At 45.7% G+C, this 12004-nt stretch overlaps 2 long non-coding RNA genes across 2 annotated transcripts in view; one reads left to right on the top strand and one right to left on the bottom strand.

Annotated features, from left to right (window-relative positions):
* LOC112271541 overlaps positions 1–6341 on the top strand; it is a 15268-nt gene extending 8927 nt beyond the window's left edge. Inside the window, exon 3 of the long non-coding RNA XR_002964634.1 lies at positions 6330–6341. This is a non-coding gene — a long non-coding RNA (uncharacterized LOC112271541). The remainder of the gene's footprint in view (positions 1–6329) is intronic.
* Positions 1–10360, bottom strand: part of LOC112271542 — an 11593-nt gene extending 1233 nt beyond the window's left edge. Inside the window, exons 1-2 of the long non-coding RNA XR_002964635.1 lie at positions 10348–10360; positions 8379–8383 (exon numbers count right to left, since the gene is read on the bottom strand). This is a non-coding gene — a long non-coding RNA (uncharacterized LOC112271542). The remainder of the gene's footprint in view (positions 1–8378; positions 8384–10347) is intronic.
* Between the last annotated feature and the right edge of the window lie 1644 nt (positions 10361–12004).

Below are 12004 nucleotides of genomic sequence, written 5' to 3'. Positions count from 1 at the left end.
GTTCCAAGCATCAGCCACCATCTGAAAGAAACCAGGATAATTCATCCAGTGATTCTCAAAGAAGATTTGAGGTTTAGGCACAGTGATTCCAATCTTAACCACATATGGAACATGATCCGACGTAGTTTTAGCCAATGAAAATGCTTCTGTGGCAGGGTAATTGAGCGTCCAATTGATGGAGGTAAAGCACCAGTCCAATTTCTCAAGCAGGGGATTATCTTGCATGTCTTGCATGTTAGTCCAGGTGTACTTTCTATCTCTGATGGGAACTTCAACCCACCCCATATGACTGATACATTCATTAAAAAGTAACATATTATTAACATCTCCACCATGCCTATTCCTGTCATCAGGTGATCTGATGAAGTTAAAATCTCCCACCACCAGCTAGTGTGTGGTATCAGAGATAGGATAATTGTTTAGCCAATTGGCAAACTGAAGTTTGGGCTCATCAGCACATGGGCCATAGATGTTTGTCAGGGACCACCTCTTATTGGATGTGGTGCAGATGAACTTAATAGTTAATGATCGTCAGGGACCACCTCTAAATCATTCATAGCAGGCCACCAGATCTACCATTAGATGGCAAGAACATGAATTTGTTAAATCGTCTGGGACAGAAGTTGTGAATGAAGTGGTTATCTACAAGGGTTCTTTCAGTCTCCTGGAGGCAAATAACAGAACATGCACTTTCATCAAAAAAAATCTGGATCTGGACCCATTTATCATGGCCATTAAGACCCCTAATATTCTAGGTAAGAATTTTCCATTCTTGGTTACTCATAAAGTAACATTATATTGTGTTGCATTATGCACCCAAAATGAGGCAGCAAGAGAGCTAGCTGCACATCTAGTCACATTCATGTGATGTGCTCGGTTCCAACAAGTCTTACAGCACTTAATAAAAGGATAAACAAGTATTAAGCAAAAGCTATTATTAACAAAATATGTGGTCCTCGTCAGCATTCCTGGCCCATATTCCAGCAGCTCACTTCCTCTGCTTCCTTTGCTTCTTAGCCTTAACTGTATCATTGGGAACTTCAGGGTTATTGTTATGGGATTCTTCAGTAGCAGAATCATCAGCAACTAAACCAAACCTTTCACTAAGACTCCTCACAATCTTCTTAGAGTTCTCAGGTGGTTTAGCGGAGCAGGCAAGACAGTTCCTATCAATGCAACTGTTATGCTTATACCCATCCTGACGCGAGCCAATCTCCTGACTTCTGTCACTACAGTTGGAGCCTTCCTTGGTCTCCTGATTCTCAGAGCAGAGGTACTAACATGTGGCTTCTCAGCAGGAGCAATCTTCTTATATGATTGAGGTGTGGCAAAGCCTTGTCTAGCAGATGCCACCATGTCCAAGAGCTTGCAAACAGGTGGTGCAGCAGCTGGACACCTCTCAGGAAGTGCAAAAGTCTTGTAGAAATCTTGTCTTGCTGCAAAAGCCTACCATATATTGGATCTGAGCACTCTTGTAGCCCAACCAAAATCCTCAGGTGACATGAGCATGGTAGTCATGTAGTTGATCCATGGACCATTAATATCAACACTACAGTCTTGTATGCTGCTGCTTTTAAAGTGCTTGTTTCACAACTCTGTCCCTTCACCAGCTAAGTGCAGGGCTTCCAGGTGGGGCCTGGTCAGGTGCGGGCCATGAAGTTCTGGGAAATCATTCTGAGAGTGGACAAACTCAGATATGTCAATTCTACCAACAATCAAGCCCTTATTAATCTGTGGGAGCATGTTAACACTGGATGAGCCTTCAGATCCCACATCAGGTGCATTGGAGCTAATAGTGACAGTGATTTCACTGTCATCATTAAGGTCATCAAGATCAGCAAGTAGGTCTTGGAGCTGTGGATTATTATCAGCCACTGCTTGAACCTGAGGAGGGTTCAGATCAGTGTTCTGGTCAACCATCTGGACATCTCCCTCATCAGCAAACATGTCAATGTGCTGATTATGCATAAGTGCATCATGCAAATTGGGAGGGAGTTGCAAATGCCAATTGGGATTGAGAACATGGTTAGCATTGAAGTTGTCAGGCTGCTGATCATGCCATTCACAAGCAGGCAGAGGGTGTGGAGTAGCACCATCAGGGGGAAGTGCATCTTCATCTTGGGGCTGACCACCCAGAAGCTTTTGACTAAGCATGAAAATTGGGACAGTCCATGATTCTCCATGAACATCATCACCATCTGAAATGACAATGCTAAAGGGAATGTGGCTAAGATCAGCCACTCTAACTTTGATGATAACCCGGCCCAAAATACTAGCAGTTTTATCCGAGTGAACCATTTTGTCCCAATTAGCAACAGCATTAGCCACATGTTCAGATGTCCAGATATCAAATGGGAAGACAAGCAGCATAAGCCAAGCTTCTTGGTTGTATGTAAAGGATCTCCAATTAATTCCTTTATTATGCTCACTGAAGCTAATAACCCTATCATTATGCTGATGAGGACTATTAGAGACAAGCCAATCCCTAACACTAGGGCACCTTTCAATCGTGTCCACATGGATTCTCAAATGGTCTTTCAAGAGAGCTCGGACGATACCTGAGATATTCATGAATGGCTCATCCAGCGGAAGGGGAGGGGTGATGGTGGCGATGGCCATGTCCTCGTTCTTGGCGACGACCCGGCTGGTGAGATGGTACCGGCGTCGCTAGGGGCGCCCAACCACCTCGACGATGTCGTAGAGACTAGGCAGGAACGGTGCCGGATTGACGGGGAAGTTCGCCATTGGGGAGATGAATAGCTCGCATTCATCAACAGAGTCTCCGGCTGCTACAGTAGGCCGGGGTTTCACCGCAGTGGCTGTGAGCTCGGGGATGGCTGGAATGCCAGTGTTGCGCTTAGATGCTAAATCAAAGCAGGCAGTAAATGAGGCAAAGACCCCACGCATCATTATCTCCCGGTGAAACAGCCGTTGATCGGAACCACGTGGCTACCACTCCCTCGAGCCATTGCGATAGGGATGGCACCGGGAACTTATGTCTAATCTCAAATCCCTTCTCCATGGCGCGAGCGTGATTAGTACTCTGATGAATGCGCTGTCTGCAGAATCGTAACATCCCAAAAATTTCAAACTTTTACATATGCATTGCATCCATAAGCATCATGCCAGAATTGCATGTTTGAATTCAAATTTGAATCTCAAAAAGGCTTTAAAAGTTTTAATTTCAACTTGAACCTTGGGGTTTACACCCATTTGAACTTTGGATCTTCAAACCAATAGGTTCTGTGTATAAAAGGGGTTTAATGCATATATAAGCTATCTCTTAATTTTTGGATAATTATTTGGAGTTGAAAAAGTATTTTATTTAAATAGATATATGGCCTAGAGGCATTTATGGGGCAAATGTATTTTTATATATTTTATTTTGAGGGGAAACTACTCCCAAAAGTTGTATCATCGTAGAACATGATTTTACAAATTTTCTGGAATTTATTTGGACCAATTTGGAGTTCAAAATCAAAAGATATCAAAGGAATAAGAAAAACTGAAAAAGAAAAGGGTAAAAGAAAAAAAAAAGGAGCAAACGGACCACTTTGGGCTGAACCGGCCCAGTCCGATCGCGCCCGACCGCACGCGCGCCGGCCCCGCTAGCCCGGCCGCCCCGCGCGCGCCCCCGCACCCGCTGACAGGTGGGGCCCACCTGTCAGGGGCTTCTTCCCCGTTTGGAAGGCGCCTGCGACGCGCGCCGCCGGGATCTCCGCGCTCCGTCCAAAGTTCGCAGCCCCGCCTGCGCCCCTTTAAAGCCCGAGCTCCCCGCACTCTTTCCCCTCTTCCAATTTCACAACCCTAGCGCTCACGCTGCCCCGATTCTTCGTCGGAAAACCTTCGGCCGCCGCGGTTTCTCGCGCCTCTCCGACGAGCCACGAGGTTAGAGCCTACCCATCTCGTCTTTTCTTCTTCCCCACGTCCGTGCGGTCATTTTGACACGCTTCGTGTTTCGTTTGGTGCTTTGTAGCCATCGGGAGCCGCCGCCCGAACGTCGCCGGAGTCCGGTGACCGCGCCGCCGTCTTCGCGCGTCCTAGGCAAGCCCTCCGCCCTCCCGAAGTCGCGCCGACCCCGTCACCGAGCGCTCCGCGCCGCGCCGCGTCGACCCTGCCCGTCCCCGAGCCGCCCGCGTCACCGGAGCACCCCGCGCCGCGACGCCCGTGCCCACGCCGCCATCTCCTCCGTCTTTGATGACCGGCGCCGCCGCCCGGTAAAACCCTAGCCCCTCGTCCGTTCGATCTTTGATCAACGGTGTACATTAGATCTCTCTTATTCAGTTAAATGAACCGGTACACACCAATTGGGAGCCGCCACGTGTCACTGCGTAAATAAAATGAAAATCTAATTTTTAATCCCCCGGACTTAATAAAAGGCACTTTTGCAGAAAAGCCCCTGTAACTTCAAATGATCATAACTTTAATCTGTTTGGCCAAATTTAATGATCCACACCTTTTTGGAATCCCTAGGACATTTAGAATCCAATTTCAAATTTGAATAATTGAATCACATTCAAATTACAGATTAGGGTTTTATGCCATTTAAATCATAACTAATTATTTAGAAGTCCTTTTTGAATGAAACCAGTGCCCAAAATTTTGTTTTAATGTCCTCTGTCCAATGGGACAGAGAAATAAATATTTTGAATTAAATTTCTTTGTAGATGCAAATAAAACCTCATTTTATGGTTTAAACCCTAACTTTTGCTTTTTGTTTAAAACCCTAATTACATGTGTTTAATTCTCAAGGCATTGGATCAGTGGATCACCCAAATAAAATAAACCAAACTCATGTCACATGTTTGGCATTGCATCATGATATATATTTTTCTTTTGCTTGTATGGTGTGTTTATGTATGTGTATGTTTGGTTGACTGTATAGTTTTCTCGGAGAGCGAACTGTGTGATTGCGAAGAGTGTTTGAATACCAACTACTATCAAGGCAAGTTCACTTTGACCATCATCCTATTATTTTATTATGCATTAGATTTTATCAGTTGCATTGTTAGGATTATTATTGTATCTATGCTAGCTATGATCTGTCCTAGTAGTATAGGATACCTTTGTCATGACCTTCACCACCAATTGCCATCGTAATAGTAAAATGCTATACTATGATCATATACGAGGGTGGTATTATTACAATGTGATACTATTGAATTATAAATATAGTTTTCCTAGTGTATGGCAAAACAAGTAATTCAATGAACCGTCCTGGGTGGGCTGCTTTGAGTAGTCGGATGTCGTGACGTTAGGTCCATTTCTATGGGTCCCTCTGAGTCGAGTCTTCGTGGATTTGGAGATGGATCGTCCATGGACGTCTCTCCCGTGGATTCGGAGAGTGCCTGCGTCACAATGTGGGATGCCACCCGGGATAACCAGAGACTGGACTAGTTTCCTGTTTAATAGCTTCCAGTACAACCACATGGTAATATGGGCTCTGCCTGGATGGAGTAAGAAATGTTTACCCAGATCCGAGGGATTGTACTGAGGTAGTTGTGTAGGTGGGAGCGCGGGTCCCTCAGGTGGTTTGGGCGAACATGTTCTGAAAATTCTTGAAGTCGATGCCGTTGCTACTCTACCCTGAGGACAGCAAGGGATTAACACGTCGATTTCTTGTGGGTAAAGTGTACCACCTCTCGAGAGTGTCAAACTAAGTACTTAGCCGTGTCCCCGGTTACAGACAATTATGAGCAACTAGATATTGGGGCTGTAAGGAAGGTCTCACTCATTCCAATTTCCTAATAAAATGAATGGTTTGAACTGGGTAGGAGCACTGATGTTTCTACTCAATGTGCCTAGGTTAATAGGAGCATGGGTGTTTCTACCCCGTGTCCAATAGAATTCAAAACTATTTGTCTAAAAATGATAGGATTTGAATAATGATGCTTTTATGCAAAATAGCCAAACCCCACTTAGCCAAACTATGCATGTACTTGGTAGGTCCTTTATAACCCTAGTGAACTTGCCAATACATTCAAATGTATTGACCACGTAGTGGCTGCAATTAACAATGCAGGTGGATCCGACGATGAGTGAGGTTTGTCGTTTTGTCGTGGGTCATGTGCTTACATTCCAACATGCTCTCACCTTGGAGTAGTGTGGCCCTTTTGTTCTACCCTTTTCCGCTGCAGTAGATTTGAAACATTGTTTTATGACGTTGAAATAGTTTTTGTTTTATGCTGACCCAAGAGGTCATGCGAGGTTGTAAGTACTATTAAATTCTGGATGATGCGATGTAATAAAGTACTTTGACCTTTGCTTCTGTATATTTCATCATGAAACTGTGTGTGCTAGTGAGACGATCTAGGGACTAGCACAGTAAGCACAGAGATCGAACCCTAATAAGGGGGAGGATCGCTTCAAGGCTTGAGGCAAAAACAGCAATGAATAGGATTCCTACAGGCCCAGAACGTGTGACCAGGCCGCAAGCATCGTGAGCAGTTGGGCCCAAGAGATGGCCCATCCTGGGGCCCAGAATTCAAATCTGTCGAATTAACCTGAGATTCCTCTCGTGATTCAAGTTCAGGCCGAGGATTATTATCCTGATGAATGGGAATTGAAGTCCCAAAGTGAATGTTCTGCCCGTTGCCATCATCATTGCGGTGACCGTTAGCCTCAACGGAATTAGTGCCGGCCATCTTCTCTGGTGACGGTGGGAACTGAATACGTCGGAAAACAGATGAATCCCCTTTCTGAGCAGTCTCAGGGAAACGCAGGTGATCAAATACCGTGGTACATGAAACAGTGCTCTGAACTCTAAGCTGTGCACGATAACGTCGAAGATGATCTTGCTTGGTGAAAGCAATGTCAGCCTTAGAGTAGCCGCGATCGGCAAGATCAGTCTCCTTGGTCTTTGACCATGGTGACGATGGTGCAGAATGCCCCCCCCCAACTTAGTGAACGCCGATTTGCGTCCAATGGGCACCTAGTTCGCACCAATAACAACTACAACAAATGATTTTGGGCTCTGCCATGAATCAGCTTCTTCTTTCATCCAGGCAACAAATTCTTGCTCATAATTAGGTCCTCCAAACCCCCAAAGATGGAAATGAACCACAAAAGCAGAGCAAGTGAAGGAAAGCAACTTGGCAATATGGAACCTGTTGTAGTAAAATAAAACCCTTATATGGGCCGGGCCATAAATCCTACGTGGCGACGATTAAGTCAACATTTCCCAGCGTGAGTCAAGATGCCCACGTGGTATAGTCAATCCTACGTGGCAAGGGAAGACAAGTCAACAAGTCAAACCTCTCATGCCATGGTCAAAAGGTGGAATGAGCTAGAGTAGGGGGCAAGAAAGGTGTGGGGATGAGGCTTTTATTACATGGTGGACCACTTTTCCCACATGGTGCACACAAAAGCTATGGACCAAGGAGCTACTTTTACCACTTTGCCCCCACTTTTCTCTCTCCCTCAAGGGTAGCCATGGTCTTTTGTCATGGACCCCAGGCTATAAATACCCCCCCATGGGGGCATGTATCATTCACTCTCAACTTGAATAAACTCAAGGGAAGAGGGCAACAGTGCTCCCTCTAAGGTTCGCTCTCGAGCGCCGCTCTCGACTGAAAGTCGACCGGCCTCGAGGAAGCCTTCTAAGGGACTCTAGTTTTGAGGCTCCGAGCTAACCTTCGTTAGCACGGGCTCGAAGGAGAAGGGGTTGGGTTAGAGCTCCGAGGATATCCTAACCTCGATACATGCAAAGACGCGTTCGGTCCAAGTACGATGCGGCCCCGACGAATCTCTCGCTAAAGGTGTCTTGGGAAGATCCGCTTGGCCCAAGCACTTGGCTAACAGCCCCCTCGAAGCCTTTCCTAACATAGGATTAACTCGTACCTGCGGGGTGGACCGAACCTATTCAAAAAAATTCGACATGTCAACTTGTCCAAGTGTACGGCGACCTTCGTTATAAGGCCAGCGTACACGCCCTACTTTTATACCCGCAATTGTGCCATCGAGCATTGGCACCCCTTACTCTAATTGTTGTCAAGAACAACAACAGTGGCGCCGACCGTGGGAAACCCTCACCGCAATTGAAGATTTAATGGCCCTGACGAAGCCTACTTCTTCGGGTGCCCAACTTGCCGCGAAGTCTACACGGTTGCAAACGAAGAAAACAAGTGCCTCGCGAGCTCCTGAGGAAGAAGGAATACTCACCAATCCGGACGTCACCGCAAGCATGGTCGCTACGAAGGAAGTCGTGGTCGCCCCTTCGCTCCCGGCCGTCCCAAAAGGAACCGAGGTGCTCGAAACCGTCGTAAGCGGTCCCTCGACACTCACCAACGTGGTGGCAAGGATCGTCGAGCTGCCTACAGTTGCCGCCCCCGCAGGGGATACAGAACTCGGCATGCCTCGCTCGATGGGCTTCGCGCCACCTTCCCTACAACCGGTAGTGACCTTGCTCTCGGAACCTACAAGTGGAAACAATGTGGCGTCAGGAGGATCCACGCTGCAAAACCAAGGAGTCCCAGCCTACGACCCCTCCAATCCGGGATTGCCTCCGCTGGCGCTCGCCGCAATCGCCCATGGAGCTCCTTGGTATCATCCTTATTGGGGGCTTCTGCCGCAAGGCGCTCTCCAAGTCACGCACGGTCAACACCAACCTTTCTTTGCAAGCGCCCCGCAAGCGCCCCTTACTCCCCCCGTCGGGGTCGAGCAGGGTGGCAACCAGGTACCGCCTCAAGTTGTGCCTCACGGGGAACGAGACCCCAGCGTGCATGGGAAACTAATATGCATGAGCAAATTGAGGAACTTAATGATGTCATTTTGTTTGTTGATAACTTAGAGGAAGCCAGACAGCTCACTGCCAGAGAGGACAGATTCAGGAAGAATTGTAAGACTTATTTGCAGAATTGCCTGAACATGCAGAAAGCATACTGGAAGCAGAGGGGCAAGATCTAATGGATCAAATTGCGTGATGAGAACTCTAAATTCTTTCACTCACTGGCTTCCATCCAGCATAGGGCTAATAAGATCTCAATGATTAAGAGAGATGATGACTCATTGGAATATGAGCATGATGGTAAGGCCAATATGTTTTGGTATGCCTTCAAGGATAGATTGGGTAAATCTGAGGAACAACACATGATGTTCCCCTTGGAGGAACTCTTCCAAACTGGTACTGATCTTTCCATGCTTGAGGCTTCCTTCACCAGTGATGAGATTGATCGGGTGCTAAAGAACCTTCACAGTGACAAATCTCCAGGGCCTGAAGGATTTAACATTGACTTCCTAAAGAAATGCTGGCCCATTCTTAAACATGATTTCTATGATTTGTGTTATCAATTCTTAAGGGGGGGACCTCACTCTTGATAGTATTAATACATGTTTTATTGCTCTTATCCCCAAGAATGCCGATGCCATGAGGGTTAATGAGGCCTATCTCTCTGCTTAATTGCACCTTGAAACTTCTTACCAAACTCCTTGCAAATAGACTGCAGATGATCATTATGCAGATCATCCCCCAGAATCAGTATGGTTTCATTAAGAGTAGAACCATTCAGGACTGTCTTGCATAGACATTTGAGTATATTCATGCATGTCATAAATCCAAAGAGCAGATTATCATTCTCAAGTTGGACTTTGAGAAGGCATTTGACAAGATTGAATATGGTGCAATTCTTCAGATCCTTAGTGCTATGGGGTTTGGAGAGAAATGGTGTGGATGGATCAAGTGCATTCTTAGCTCTGCAACATCACAGGTTCTCCTTAATGTCATTCCTGGTAAAATGATTCGTTGCAAGAGGGTGTGAGACAGGGTGATCCACTCTCACCACTTTTGTTTGTGATTATTGCTGATCTCCTCCAAACCATCCTAAACTTTGCCATGCATCATGGTCAACTCACTAAACCGATCAGAACCAATGCCTGCCCTGATTTCCCTATCATTCAATATGTAGATGATACTCTTATCATCATGCAGGCAGATCCCTCACAAATTATCCTACTCCAGGATATTTTGCAGCAGTTCCATACTTCTACAGGTCTGAAGGTTAATTTCCAGAAATCTAACCTGATCCCCATTAATCTGCAGCCTGACAGAGCTCAAGAGCTTGCAGATATCATTGGATGCCAGATTGGCACACTGCCATTTACATATCTTGGATTGCCCATGGGCAGCACCAAACACAAGATTGAGAAATTCCTGCCTCTCATCCAAAGGATTGAAAAGAGACTAACATGCTTCTCGTCCATGCTCTCCTATGGTGGAAGACTGCAGCTTGTTAACTTCTTCCTTACTTCCCTCCCTAGTTTTTTCATGAGCACATTTCTTCTGCCTGTGGGTGTGATCACACAGATTGACAAATACAGAAGGCATTACCTTTGGAGAGGGCAGGATATCACCAAGAAAAATCCCACTTTGGCTGCCTGGGAGATGGTCTGCAGACCAAAGAAGGAGGGGGGTCTTGGTGTTAAGAACTTGGCCATTCAGAACAAAGCACTCCTTATGAAAAATGGCCATAAGTTTTTGAATCATGTGGATCTTCCATGGATTCATTTGCTCTAGGAATTATACTATCCTAGTGGTTCACCATTCGAGCAACAGGGTGCTCCATCATTTTGGTGGAAGGATAACCTGAAACATATGTTGGACTATAAGGAACTTGCTGAATGCTCCATACACTCAGGTCAGACTATCAGCTTTTGGAATGATTCTTGGTCTGGTATCTCACTCTCCCATGAATGGCCACAGATTTTCTCTTTTGCTCTTCACAAAGATATCATATTGCATGATGTGGTTAACTACAATGACAGGATTACCTTATTTGCCACCCCCCTCTGCACCGTGGCATTTGCTCAGTTCCAGCTCCTGAACACTAGAGTTAACTCTCTAGATGCTAGTAACCAACAGGACAGTTGGAGACTCCCAGGCAACCTGAATGCATTCAGCACTGCAATGGCATATGATCTTCTCATGGACCATATTGATATCCCTTCCACATTCAAATGGATTTGGGATTCATGTTGTCAATTCAAACATAAGGTGTTCATTTGGCTTATGATCATTAATAGGCTAAACACCAGGGCATTGCTCCAGCAGAAAAACTTTCATCTGCCAACATACACCTGTGTTCTTTGCCAGGGAATTGAGCTGGAGACAAGAGATCATCTTTTCTTTCCTTGCCCCTTTGCTTTGGCATGCTGGAGACATATTTGCCCGGGTTTTCATCCTCTTCAAAATGTTCATCAGAACATCATGGACATTCAGAGAAGACTTGGTGTCCCATTCCACATGGAGATCACATCATTAGTTTGCTGGAGCATTTGGAAATCACGCAATGAGTTCATTTTTGAGGGCATTACTCCTTCACTCTATAGATGCAGGCAGTTCTTCAAAGGGGAGCTAAATCTTGTTTTTCGTAGAGCCAAAAGAAAAACCTACTATCAGTTTCAGAGCTGGCTGAACAATTTTCGCTAGCATTAGCTTTTGTGTGACAACTTTCTGTTATCCACTTTGTAAATATTCTTTGCTTTGTTCCTTTAATATAAAATCGCAGTAGATCATTGATCTATTGTTTCCCTAAAAAAAATAGCCGCGGCGACGGTGGAGGGCTGCAAGAGCGAGGGAAGTTGTTTTTTTGGCGGCGAACGCTGGAGATGTTCGGCTTGCAAGACTGGTTTTTTGGCCGTGGATTTTGGGGTGCTGATTGAGAAAACGACAGTTTCTGTTTTTGGAGGGAACGGTCAGAAGTTGGGGGGAGTTTGGCCTTGCAACTTCCGAAAGTTTCTATCTTGCAGAGGAACTGGAAAAGGGGGAGGATTCAAGGTTTTGGGTGAGACAAGAATGTAGATGGATTCATGGTCAATGACGAGCACGTCTTTGGGCAAAAAAAATGTTCGCCAAGCACGTCTTCCGTCTTGTTTATGCGAACAGGCCTAGAAAATCTCCTGCATATGCTTCCTGCAGCAACAAAATACGAACAGAATTAACCAAATGGAATGAATAATTCGTTAGCACGTAACACAAAGGCATCAGTGATGATGAAGTCTGTTTCTCGAG

Source organism: Brachypodium distachyon, chromosome 3, assembly GCF_000005505.3.
Source record: "Brachypodium distachyon strain Bd21 chromosome 3, Brachypodium_distachyon_v3.0, whole genome shotgun sequence".
NCBI lineage: Eukaryota > Viridiplantae > Streptophyta > Magnoliopsida > Poales > Poaceae > Brachypodium > Brachypodium distachyon.
Note: the sequence above shows the minus strand (reverse complement) of the source record. Positions and strands in the feature narration are given on the sequence as shown.